Source organism: Nicrophorus vespilloides, unplaced genomic scaffold (assembly GCF_001412225.1).
Source record: "Nicrophorus vespilloides isolate i.1.1-1 unplaced genomic scaffold, Nicve_v1.0, whole genome shotgun sequence".
Lineage (NCBI taxonomy): Eukaryota > Metazoa > Arthropoda > Insecta > Coleoptera > Silphidae > Nicrophorus > Nicrophorus vespilloides.
The window spans coordinates 208,031-222,605 of NW_017097600.1; the positions used below are offsets into that span (position 1 = coordinate 208,031).

Here is a 14,575-nt window from a genome sequence, read left to right on the forward strand (position 1 = left end):
TTTCAATTGGAAAAAACCTTAGTCTTGGATATTATTTTTAAGTGGTTTTAGTTACTAACAATTAATTATTCTGTGAGGAATCTATCACACTGTTTATTATTAGAAGACTTCGCACTATCTTTAAAAATATAAATTTACAGTTTTTGAAATTTCCAAAAGCTTTAAAGAAATATAGGATACACAATAAAGTGACTTCAGATACAGGCATTTTCATCATTTACAAAAGGATTGATTTGAATTTCCAATAGTATGTATGAGACGTGCACTGTTCACAAGCATAAGCTATTTACTAGCAGATCGATTTATTCTCACAAGTTTTCTTCCAATGTAATACATATGCTGACTCTTATTCAATCCTCAGAATATATTCATGCGAATTATTTCAAATGATTACACCAATTTATTGTCTTCGAATATCACTTTACCATGCTGTTAGGGTCTTTAACTTACCTGAAAAAAAAAACAAAAACAATAATTACACAACATATAATAATAATTTGATAACTGTTTAATATCGATGCGTTCAGTCGTATGGTACTGACATTATTGTAAGCTTTAACAGTCGTGCTAATTAACCGCAAACCCGGTATGGGAATTTGCGCAGTTTTAATAGGAATTCTAGAATTTAATTTGCATGTTCAATGATGCGCATGTTGTAATTATAATTAATAACATTTTTATTTATATTGTGCAATATTTCTATAAATTTGGTATCGATTTTAATGTTTGCCCTAAAAAATAAATATTTAAAGTATAATTTATGATGTTCCCAATACTTATTAAATGTTATTTAATCTCTTGACAAATTTATTACATTTTTTTTCAATATAAAATTAACAAATTTTCTTCTTAATTATTGTTTATTTAAATATAATTAGATATTGTTTATTGTGAATCATTATTAGTAATGCAGCGTTATTTGTAATATTTTTATGGTAATTGCAATAGTTTAGTATAAAGAAATAACTCGTGAATCAGGAAGAATTTAGTAATATTTGATAAACTAGTGGCATTTACGTCTGCCGTCCGCTGTTAAGTCCAATTCTGTTTGCATTCAGAAACGGTCTAAACTTACATGTGAAATCACCTAAAAGCTCGGAACTCCCCAGACACCTTAACCTCTACATTTATTTTCCTTACTTCTTCGTCTTTTCATATTCTAGCACAATGGAGGTTATTCCATTTCATTGCACATTGCATTTTAAGAAATATATATATACGTATGATGAATAGCCAGACGTTGGGTTATTATAGAATTGCTCAATGCGTACTAGGCATAAAGAAGCGGATAAAAAAAGATGTAGAGAGAAAAAAATAAAAGAGAGACACACACGTATAAACTCACAAAAAGCAACGATTTTGCAATGACCGTGTATAAATATAACGTTGACGCATCTTCTTGGCACAACCGGCTAATTAATAGTTTCCAATGTTTTACAAATTTCAATATCATGCCTGGTGCTTTTCACTCGATCAGATTCTAAAGTTTTTTTTTTAATGCGCTACGTGCTTTTTATCGTTGTCTATACTTTACGTCTCACCAGATGCAAAGAAACCTATTCATAAATAATGATGGCAGGGGATCACTTTGATCGCCGTCTCTCTGAAAAAAGTTACTTCGTTAAATGGGATACTGTAAAACAGGAGTTCCCAAACTGTGCTGCAGGGACGCCACGAAAATCAAATAAAAACTACTATTAACATAACCGAAAACGTTTGGAAACCCCTGCTGTAGGATAAAAGATGCAACAGAGATCATTACCCACACGATGAATTTCTTAGGAATGACAAAAATAAATCGATGCATATGTATCACATACTCATACGAAATGTATAAACCGGTGAAATATGTTGGCAATTGTAATACCCTGAATCAATTCAAGTCCATAAATTTGTAATCATTTTATAATAACTCTCGTTAATTATTACTCATTTATCACCTAATTCCGAGATTGTGAAAATATAACATTATCATTTATAAAATATGTTATTAACAATAAGTCATATTATTTATTATGGGATTTAATGTATTTTTGGTTATTCCGCAACTGCAAAATGTATTAAATTAATTAAAATATTAAATTATTCATTGACATTTGACACTTGAAAATTAATTAAAATTATATTATGTTCCTTTATACATCATTCAACAATGAGTGAAGATGTCTCCTGTTTAGGTTTCTTGTTCTAGTGAGAGAAAGTTCTATGAAATGCGAGAATGCATGACTCATGTTTCCATATGGTTTACAATGTATTTTATGGATGAAATTACATCTTACAAATTAGTAAATGTAATTATTTATTATATGTACATCATTTTTACGAATTACACACAATACTTTACACAACAATAAATTTAATTAATTAAACCAATGTCTACATTATTTATAAATCTATTTTATATACAGTGAAACCTCGCATAATGAGCATTTCGCTTAACGAACAAAATGAGTTGTAAGAAAAATCACTCGCTTAATGAACGACGTTTCGCATACCGAGTGACGATGAGAAGAGAAGTCCCGGATTGCGCGCCTGCTACATCATTTTTAAAACTTGTGTACACATATTATGTGTATTTTTAATTATGTTTCACTATTCAAGTATTTCACTATACTAGTAAAAATCCGGAAATTTTGAAACGGATTAAACTCGTTAAGCGAGGTTCCACTGTATTAATGTATTCAATTATATTATGTAAAAATGTCGTATATCTAACACTAATTAGTATAAAGTTTAAATATAGGCAACTTTTAATCCGCAGTAGAACCAACAAGAATTAATTTAAATTATAATAAATAGATGCAGGCAAGAGTAAGTTAATTTAAAACGCGACAATCCTGAAATTCCCCCGATGATTTTGAGCTGAAAGTTTGCCAGTGTTTGTTAACACAGGCAAAATGAAATCCCCAAACGATTAGCGAGGATGTTTACTCGCATTCTTATTTACCAACTCGAAATATTAATGACGAAACGCAAGAACAACGAAAACGTGGCGCAGTTTCGTTCCATTTCATAGCCTTCACAAATATCCGTCTCTTTATGTTCGAATACATAAAAACGTTCGCAGCAGCAAATGTACATTTACCAAAAAATGTATGCTACATATTTATATTGCCGAGGAAATCAACTGGAATTTTAGCGACTACAAAACGCTATCGATTACTAACAGTAAAATACATTTCGACTATAATTGATTGTAAATATTGTTCGAATTATATGCATTTTATTTTTTTACAATGTTTAGTTTGTGTATCCTACGTTCAGACGAATATAAATTCCACCAAGGAAAGAAAATTGTAGAGTTAAACGAATAGCCCGAAGGTTGGAAAGCAAACACGGTCAATATTGACTAAAGCAAACTCAAAACTTACAAACTACGGGCTGATTGAAACCTATGCACTTTGACTTTGTCACACGACAAAAAAATGTTATATTAATTATATCTGTAGTTTTATCAATTTAGCTGTAATTTATTGATTTTCTTAGTAACTATAGTAGATAGAATGGATCAGATAGTTCCATATGAAAGTTGGATATTTGAGGAATGCAATGTATATTTATTCATTTTGCTGTAATTCTCGTTCAAAAATGAAGTAGAAAAAATTTACGCTTTTTTTAAAAAAATAAATATTCGACCTGGTTTTAGTAGTACAGCAATCTGTATCTGAAATATAAATCAAATACAATATCTTTAACAAATTTTCAATTTTCCAGCAAACTTTGTAAATTCCACCGCAAGTTTACATTAATTCTGAAGTAATATTCCTACGGTTTTGCTGAAGTATGCATAGCTAAAATCATTCTTGAAAACTTTATTGTAAGTTTAGAAACAACACATATACACATCTTATAGTATATAATAAAGTGTGCATTATTAAAAATTCCAGAACGATAGACATACAAAATATTTTTTTATGTCGTGTAATTTTATTCACAATCTGGTCATCAATGTGAACATTGAACATTTAATCAGCTAAAGGTCCATTTGCTGAACCTCATTCATTTCACTGTCCATCTGTGATAAATGATGGCCCTATTGCTGCAAGTACCGAGAGGGTTCACATAGAGCCTGGCTTGACCAGGATTTGAACCTGCGCCTTTTAGGTCGTGAGTATGGCGACTTAACCCATGTGTCGAATTATACACTTTGATACTGACATTGATATACAAAATCATTGCTCTTATATAATAATTGGACCATTTATATATTTGAATTATTAAACTTAACAAATCAATAAAACCAAAATAATAATAGGAAAGGAATATTCTTTGGACATTTTCTCTGGAAAAGTTCAGATGAGCGTTATACGAATACATAAAAATGAATGCATTTGTGAGCGATTTTCTCGTTTCAGTTGAAGATTGTTATGCGAGCTGATAAAAATTTTGCATATACCAGACAATAGAGAAATGTCTTTATTACAGGTCACTAACGTACAGAAGTGGTTAGATCCAAACTCTCAGAACAATTGGAGTTTATTGGCACATATACTTTATTGATAATTAATAATCGTTTATAGATGTATGTTTATATAAAGTTTCGGAAAATCGAAAAAAATAGCAATGGAATCACACAAAGACAAATCAATCAAAAACATACGATAGTAGTGATGATTTTTTACATTTATATAAGTCAATTAATACAAAGGGCAAGTGACCGTAGGTTTATCTGCTCCATTTATATAAGTTAATTACTAACGTTATATTAAACTTAGTTTCTTCGACGCCGAGTATCGATTATTGGTAGTTATTTAATAGAATATGTATATCATGCTTATTTTAAATATTTATAGAGCATTGGCTATGGATGATTTTGTCGTTATCCTATATGGATGATATCCATGTAGAATATTCAAGTGAATAAACCTATGGAACCAGCATCCGCGTATTTTATAATTGTGTTTGCTCGCCATTTTATGTGCGCCAGATATAAAGCTATTCTAATCTGGGGTTTCCGCCAGATATTACAATTTGCACGCATTTCAAACACAAATCTACTGTGCCTATGGGCAACAGCATGGATTTATGCGCAAAAACTAATACTGCAAACTATATTTCAGTATTCGGTATACACGTGTATGAAAGTTCGATTTTTTTTATTTGCAGAAAACTGCGATATCGTAAATTGTTGATCGTTGTAATTAGAAGTTGTTCAGTTTCAATATCCAATGTATATATAGTCGATACCAGCAATTGGTGCTGTTTGTATAACTGCAATGAATGAACGTATCCAATCCGATTGCTTTAAAACAAAAATACATTCATTAGAACTATTCATTCGAGTTTGATAAAGAGAAAATAAAAGTAGATATATTAAATAATTAACTAAATCACACAGCTTCGTGTCAATCTCCAGTCAATCTTCCATTTATTTCATTGTAAAATGTCTTCAGGTTTGGTAATAAGATAAAGTAAATGAAATAAAATACCATATGAAGGATTTATAGGAAGAAATTTTTATAAGATATTTTTGGAAGAAAGGTTAAGGTTTACTTAAATCGGTGGATCATTTTAACTCATGAGTTACGTAAATAAAAATCAATTGAAAATGAAACACTTTTGCATCTTTCGCGTTCTTTTCTAAATGTTTCGTCGATTTAACCTTGCAAGAAGCGGGCTTAAATTTACAATCCTAATTTGTAACTGTTGAAAATATTCATCAATCAATACAGAATACTCAGATTATTTCAATTGAAAAATAAATTAATTTTGTTGAATATCACAATTAATATTTTCTAATTTAACAACTTAGAAATACTTTCATCGACCATGTATATTAATGTATATTAATTATTAATCTCATGTATCTTACGACAAATGCTCTTGTATAAATAATATTAGTAATACTTTAGCAATACTTTAGCAATACTTATCAATAAAAGCAATATAGCAATATAGCTTTATAAAGATATAATTATTAATTTCATACTTCTGTATTTATTCTCACATGGGTTACGAGTAAACCTCACAAGAACTATTGTAAAACGAATAGTGCAACTAACCAACAATAGCTGCACTCCAATTTTATGGCCCATTTACAATGGAGTTTTGAAGTTGGTTAAAAGCCTACAGCACTCAAGTCGCCATCAAAGAATGAAAAAAAAAAGGTAGAATTAATTCCGGCAAATCTTTTACATCGAATCGACAGTATTGATCCACATCTTTCACTAACTTATTTTGTATTATATTGAATAGAAAATATTCACAATTACTTAAAGCTGTTAACTGAAATTTATTAAAAATTATTTAATAATTGCTGGTGTTCATTTTCTCGATGAAAATGATAAAATACAAACTCTATTCTGATTTGTTTTTTCTTACATTTCATATTATCTAATGTTTTTACATATAATTTCTAAATCAATACCAATACGTCAAATCTTTTAAAATCACTTCTTTAGCTAAAATCTGGTGATTTTATTCGAAAATATACTTACAAAATAAATGTTTAATTCTCTTTTAAAAACTGCGAGAGAACGAACGTATATTAAAATTAAAATAATTTAATTTAATGTAAAATTAAAAACGCTTTTATTGTCGTTTCAAACATTTCAACTCCGAACAATCAGAGGAAATGGCCAACATTCGTAATTACAATTAGAACACGGACGAAATATTAATGTATTGAGTCCGAGCGCATGAAAAAGTTTTTCATCCCTCCGAATGTCGGCAAAAAAGAGAAAATTCAAAATAATAATTAAAAACTTTCAGAATAATACGTTTAAAAAAAAACAATAATAATTGCCGTATATATAAAAATAATGCGATTTGAATTTATAAAAATATTAGTATGTTAGATGTTTGCAAAGTTTATTATTAAAATCTTATCAATTTAAAACTTGACGTAAGGTTATTTCATAATTACACAAAGAATCTGAAAATTGTCTACTCTTCTTTTATCTTACATCAGGATTGTTTTGTCAGTATTTTGTTTTGAAATATGGACATACGCAAACCGGGCAAGTAATATTCTGGAAGAACAAACAACGAAGAGGAAAGTTTTTTTTTTGACGTATTGGACCATAAATAAATTGTTTTCGAGGTTTATTTATGCGTCGCGCGGAATTCTTCCTACCAGTAGAGTGTTGTGCGAGTTGCTCGGGTTTTATTGGGCAGTAAATGTGTTTATACATTGCGAATTCGCAGTGATTTACTATTTTGGAAATGCATACAACAACTAACTGTGTTAGCTACTACAAATCCATACTATTTTACAATTTGCAGAAATGAATATGTTAGAACAGTGTTTCCCAAAGTGGTCTATATCGACCCCCAAGTGTCTATGACAACCAGGTCTACGTCAGTGAAAAAAAAAAATTGGGGGTCCATAAAATGAAAATGAGGGTCCACGATAGTGGATCTCAACATACACTGATAGTACCTATTTACTTACATTATACTATCTTATAATATAAAGACATATACATTATGTATAAAAGTACCTATGAAGTAAAAAAAAATATATACGTTTATAAAATTGTGTAAGTTGTAGGATGTAGGCATTCGCTTTGTGGTCGCAATACATTTTGAACTTGTAAAAACCTGCACATAATAATATACCAGTATCAACTTGTTACAAGCATACACGCAGTCTCAGTGCAAAGATCTTAATAATTATAAAGATGTCCCACTATAAATAATAAATTTACAAAAAATCAATAAGGTAAGGTAAGTCTATCCAAAACCGAAAAACATGGCACAAAAAAGTTTGGGAACCTCTGTGTTTAGAATGTCTAGAGAATAGAGAAAAAGCGAAAAGTTTTTCAGCTAAATCACATTCAGTTTTATATAAATGCACTCGTTACGCATTTGCTACCATTTAATGTTGAATTATTCAGAGCTACTCTAAAACTTTCTACTATGCATCTGCATTGGTGCAACTAAGGGAAAGCTGGATTAAGTATAATATTATGTATTTCGCTTTTTCTGAATAGAATAATGTAAGTTAATTCTTAATAAATTGTGCACACATTTGTAAATTTATAATGTATAGTTCGGATTGGCGAAAGGATGAAATATGCACTTTAAGTTTCCATTTTCTATGAACGACAGTGCATGTTGTAATGAATAGAAACTGAATAGATTCTCAGTTTCTCAAACGAATCGCCTCTAGCGATTTTCTTTAACAGAGTGTTACGTTACTCGCGCGGCATTTCCTAACATCGTTACTCGCGTGGCATCTGTCAAACTACGCTAAATATAAAAACAAATAAAAAATAGAATAAATGAAAATATGATATTTACATTTATAAATATATAAAATCAATTATTTTAAACATTCGCAATATTAATAATTTAATTAACATTTAATTAAATTTAAAATGAAATTTCAATTGAAACGACATAATAATATAAATCACTTTTCCTGCAAATGGCAAATTTTCTTTTTCATTAAATTGTAGATGTTTTTATTCACATTCTTCCAAAATGTCGCACTATTGGAAATCGTAGTAATCGAAGATTTTGAAGTTCTATTCCAATTCCAATTAAAAATTAGTTTGTTTTAAACTTTTCCGTACTATGAGATTTTTCGTTGTATTTATATAGACATTTTCAATTGGTTCGTCGGTTATTGCAATCAATTATTTAATAAAATACAACATGGAATAAAACTTGAAAACACTAAAAAATCTCGTAAATAATATAAATAATTACGAAGTAATATTTTTATCTGCAGGTCGACCGGTTTATTCCTTTGGAAACTTCAAATCAATCATCAATAAAAAGCATATATATATATGATTCAAACTATTCGCTTCATTAAACAGATATTCCTTATAGCAACACAAAATCAATCGACAAAAAATTGTATATAAATTCGTAGATAGCTGAAACGTCGGATAAATCTCTTTTTTGATAACGACCGTTAAAATGTCATTAACCGTATTAGGGTTTCATTGGCGTTCGCAAAATAAAAAATATTGCAATCAATAAATAATTACTGCGAATTGTTTGATATATTATATACATTTTCATAATTATACAAATTGTTTTTCAATTTACTAATAAATAATTGGATTTTCCCTTTGAAATGTTCCTATAAAATCAATCATTAAAATAATTTATACTGATTCATTTGATCTGCACGAAACGTTATAAATCCGATTATTCCATTTGACTTTGTATTAGTATAATCGATTATTTAAAAAAACCCTTTCAAATACAAACACAAGTACAAGTTTTTTGTTAAAATTATTTTATGCTAATACTTGAACCAGAAAAATCTCATTCAGAATTATTACCTTAAGCCTCCGTTAAGGTGCATACAATTATAACTTGATCTATGAACCTTATTCATATTGACGGAGAATTTATAAAAGCATTTCATACCATTTTAGAGTAATGCGTTCTTAGCAGAGTCAATCAGACGCCATGCCAGTAACCATGATACGAAATGCCACATATCGATTAAAATTTTGCTTTTAAATAAGTACATACCATAACTTGACCTTTGAACCTTCTTCATATTGTAAAAACATATCATATCAATTTAAATTAATGCGTACTTGACAGAGTCAATCAGACGCCATGCGAGTAACGATGATACGAAATGCCACATATCGATTACAATTTTGCTTTTGAATAAGTACATACCATAACTTGACCTATGAACCTTCTTCATATTGACGGAGGATTTATAAAAGCATATCATACCATTTTAGAGTAATGCGTTCTTAGCGGAGTCAATCAGAAACCATGCGAGTAACTATGATACGAAATGCCACATATCGATTAAAATTTTGCTTTTAAATAAATACATACCATAACTTGACCTTTGAACCTTCTTCATATTGTAAAAACATATCATATCATTTTAAATTAATGCGTACTTAGCAGAGTCAATCAGACGCCATGCTAGTAACCATGATACGAAATTCCACATATCGATTAAAATTTTGCTTTTAAATAGGTACATACCATAACTTGACCTTTGAACCTTCTTCATATTGTAATAACATATCATATCATTTTAAATTAATGCGTACTTAGCAGAGTCAATCAGACGCCATGCGAGTAACCATGATACGAAATTCCACATATCGATTAAAATTTTGCTTTTGATATGCTTATATATGAGTTCCAAATTCTGAAGCAGTGTTCATGTACCAATCGAAGTTGATCGATAAAATGAATAAACCGATAGACGTGTACATTATTATTCAATATTTTGATTAATTTGCTCATTTGCAGTCGATGAACACGTCAGTTCCACATTATTTAATATTGCGGAGATGTCAAAACGTATTTCTGCATGGAAATACCAAAAGCATTGGGAAAAAATCACCCGTTCTGTATGGACGACAACTTTTGAAAACGCTGCATTGTGTCCGCAAAGCCAACCCTTTACCGCATAAAGTTCCAAAGTTATGTTGCGAGCCCTTTCTGGATGGAACTCTTAGCTGAGTCCGCTATGAATTCTGGTATTTTATCGTTTCAAATTAAATTTTCTGCATGAACAGGTTACCACCACCACCGCCCATGATATTTCAGAAATTCTTTATAATATCCTTTGCGAAAATTTCTATGTATTCCATTCCGCCCTAATTGTTGGAACCTTTTGTTTGTTACGTACATACTTGTGTCACAAAGGCGTTTGCTCATTGAACGATGTTTCGTTGTGTTATAGAGCTTAATTATAGTTCTAAGGCATTATATTCAGCTGATTAATTACGTTCTATTGATTAAACGTTTGCACAACAATGATTGTTGCCATAATAATTAATTTTTTTTTGGCTTCTCGCACATATTGTTTTCTCTATAATTACTGTATGATTATGATTATATGATTAACTTTAACAATATAATAATAAATGTAGCATATGTAACTTATATAATTGTAGCATAATTGTTAGTTAAGTGACCGCTGCGAATACTTGGTTTGTGTAAAACTTAAAGAGAGCTGGGAATTTGCGTAGGGACAGCGAAAGTGAGTTTTATGTAAACAGTATTTGTAGAACAATTTTACATCCTAATTAAATAATGTTATAATTAACCAAATTTTCGAGTCATAAATGAGGATTTTATACGATCAACACAAATATGAAAACTAATAAATAATTAAGCCAATTTTAAATCAATAATAATGATCAAGACAAACGAGAACATTTTTTCTACTAGTTTCTATAAACTGAAATAATCCATAAAGCTGTGATTTCAAAAATCTGGCAACCCTAAATGTATTCAATAATAATTTTTAAATCATTATTATCTCTTGATACTTTTAGACTTATTCCATTAAAATTATGTAACGTATCTATTTCAATTTTAATTACAGATACAACTATTAGTGTTTTTTTTTAAAGCGAAATAAACTGAAGCTCATGATTGTGGTGTCAGATGAATTTTAAGACTTACTGCTAAAAACTAGTCACGTTCGTTCGGCGACTATCCCAGCTTAAGCACTACACACAACACACACACGATCCTCCCGACCCATATATCTCGCAGATATGGTCGAATAATAGTCGTAGCAATTAGTATATCACGTTCGTTGGCAGTTTTGCCGTAGCTTTACTACATAGAGTTCATTAGCCAGATCCGAAGTTTTAGTTCGTGCAACAAATAGGATCTTCTTTTCAATCTGGATACGCTACACAGATTTTCTAAAGATAAGCCACCCTTTTCATAAACTGCCTAAGATAGATTATATACAATACATTATATAACTTCGAAAAAGGTTCAATATCTGCAGCTACTAACCGAGATCCTTTTTATCCTAATTCCTTTCCTGATCCCATGAAAAGTTTGCAACATTAATAATTGATTCTTAAATAGATATACTTTCATAACCCAATTATTTAATGGCACCGAAAACCTTCAGAATTTCAACATTATTTGTCTTTATAAAAAATTAACTATAATACTTTTATGATTTGAAAATGGTTAAATAATAGAAGATTTTAATTAATGCCGTATTTTATAATTTAATAACTCTACTCAACCTCTTTTTGTTATGTACTATAAATTAATTACTTGTTAGATCCGCATACTTTGTTCTCCTTAATATACAGGATGGCCCAATTGAACTGCAACTTTCCAGAGCGCAGTATTTTTTATTTTAAATTGGATTTTATTAAATAAAAAATGTTGGAAAACAATTACATTTTTTGAATTCATTTCAAATTTTCGATATGGCCGCCTTGTATGCGAACTATAGCTCTTTGTTGGTCAACAAGCGAGTCACACGCTGCACGAATGTGAACCTGCGGAATCTTTCTTCATTCACGAAGAAAGGCTTTATTGAACACATTCATTCTCTGGTATTTTTTTAGTACTGACATTGGCCTGTAAAATCCATACTGAGAAATCGAACGGATTTGCATCTGGTCACCGTGGAGCAGTCGAAATTAAGTGTGGAACGTTGTCTATCAGCCATTCGGATTTTCATGTGCTTTGTGTGATGGTGTAGAATCTTCTTGAAACGTCCACTCTTGCTGACTGAAATGTTTGGATGTCCACGGCTTCAGAGCACCTTCCAAAACGTTTTCATAGTAGACATTCGTATTAACCTTGACGGTACGCTCCAAAAACACCAACGGAGAGCGACTATCGACCGTCACAGATTACTACAAACGGTGGTACTTGACTTCTTGTGGCCTTCTTCGAATGTCTAAAGTTTCGCTCTATCAAGCCTAGTTTTTTTTTAACATCGGTGAGATCTTGTCCTTTTTGGAACTTGTAAGGCTTCAGTTTGAGTTCGATTTTGAGTATTTGTTGCATGCTTATTTTCAGTATGTTCAGCTGAGTAGCCATTTGTCTTCTACTGCGTCGCGGATTTCATTCAATTCGAGCCTTAAATTTCCGAACCATTTCTACCACAGATGTAGTTTTTTTTTCCGGCTACCAAAATAGCATTGTGTAACACTACTAGCTTCGTTATAACGTGTTATGATTCGAGACACGAAAGATTTATTCACCTTAATGTTTAAGGGCTCTAACAATATCCACTTTTGGTTTTCCGCTCAAATATTGGGCTATCACACTATTACGTTTGAATTCCATCGCTGATAACTTTTTTTTTTACAAAAATTGAGATGAAAATGCTTCCACAGGCTTTTAATCAATCAAATCAGCTATCATTAGGCGAAATATGGACACAACTTTGCCAACGGTTCAAAAGTTATAGCAGTTTTAAATTGGTTGCAGTTCAATTGGGCCACCCTGTAGGTTTTAGTTAATCCGGCACAGTGGAAACTCGATAACAGAATCAATTTCCTCTAATATATAATTTGTGCACTAAAACTCAACCGGTGTGGATTACAATAAGCTAATCAAATGCAGCAACAATAAAGCAATTTCATTTCAAGAAATAAAATGTGAACGTTACGTATTGATTTAAGAACAAGAAACAACACCGGAAACTTTTAGTTGAAACGGTCAAAATTTCCAAGAAAATACAAAGACAGACTCGATCACATGTACTAACACTTAACTTATTCAAGAATACCTTCCCAAATTTTACAATCATCTTCTACATTTATAAAAATAAGATATAAAAGTATATTTTTAGATGATTTAAATAAATGGTAGGAAAGTTTATTTTATTAGATTTGCTAGCAATTTGGAAGTCGCTTGCAAATTTTAAATTGAGGAATAGAAATCACATATAAATCTCATAGCAACCGTTAAAAATCGCTTAGTGATCTCATATATTCTAGATATATTATAAAATGTAATGCTTTATATGTTAAAATACAAAATAATCTGTTATAATTCAATATAAATATTGATAACTGCACTTCAATGTAATAATTTCTTTTTGTAATTTTTTTAGAAATTTAGTAACTGCATTGTAAAATAATAGTTAATGGTTATAAACATTAACCATTAATCATTTTGATAAATATTTACTATATATTTTATTTTCATTTTATATCCGATACATTAAATAACAAAAGGTGAACTCACCGCATTTAATTTGCCCGAAGTTAAATTTATTTTCATTAAAGCGGTATATAAAACAACAAGTCGAAAAAAAGAAAATGTAGAAGAGGGTAGGTGAAAACATGCAAATGTTAAATTAGTTTTAAACTCGACGCGCATATTAAACATTAGACCATCCCCGTGTTCCAAGGATCTCTTGTACCACTTTTTTGTACTCTCTTGTATTGTCCGGAACTTTTTTAACCTTAGTTTAGTTTTATATTTGGACGTCGCCTGCTCCGGCTCGTTATTCTCGTGTGCTCTTTCCATCCATTATACTATGCAGTCTTCTTCATGTTTTTTTTTCTTTTTGTCCAAAGTCCGAAGTGAATAAACGCTTAGGAACGCCCGTCCATTCAACATTTCATACAAACTCTTCCAAATATACCCACTACAAAACGAAACAAAACAAAAATTTTCATCGCATTTCTTGGCAATAACGATGAAACGAGTTTTTTTTTTCAAGTTTTTAATTATTTATATCAACCGCATAATAATGGTAAATATCTCATTCAGTTCATGCACATAACGAAAATTTAACATAATAAAAAAAGTAAACACTTTAAATATAAAAATGCTTTTTTTTTTTCAAATATTCGCTTTCATATCCTTGTATCAATTTAATTTGCGGACAGCTTTTAATAGTATTTTG

At 30.3% G+C, this 14,575-nt stretch overlaps 1 protein-coding gene across 3 annotated transcripts in view; it reads right to left on the reverse strand.

The window, feature by feature from the left end:
* LOC108560537 (neuropilin and tolloid-like protein 2) overlaps nt 1–14,575 on the reverse strand; it is a 103,169-nt gene that overhangs the window by 81,783 nt on the left and 6,811 nt on the right. Inside the window, exon 1 of one of the 3 annotated variants that reach the window (XM_017918127.1) lies at nt 1,076–1,094. The exons of the other annotated variants lie outside the window; for them this stretch is intronic. The gene's annotated coding sequence lies outside the window, so the exon portion shown is untranslated. Of the gene's footprint in view, nt 1–1,075; nt 1,095–14,575 lie in introns of those variants that run through there. 3 annotated transcript variants of the gene reach the window in all.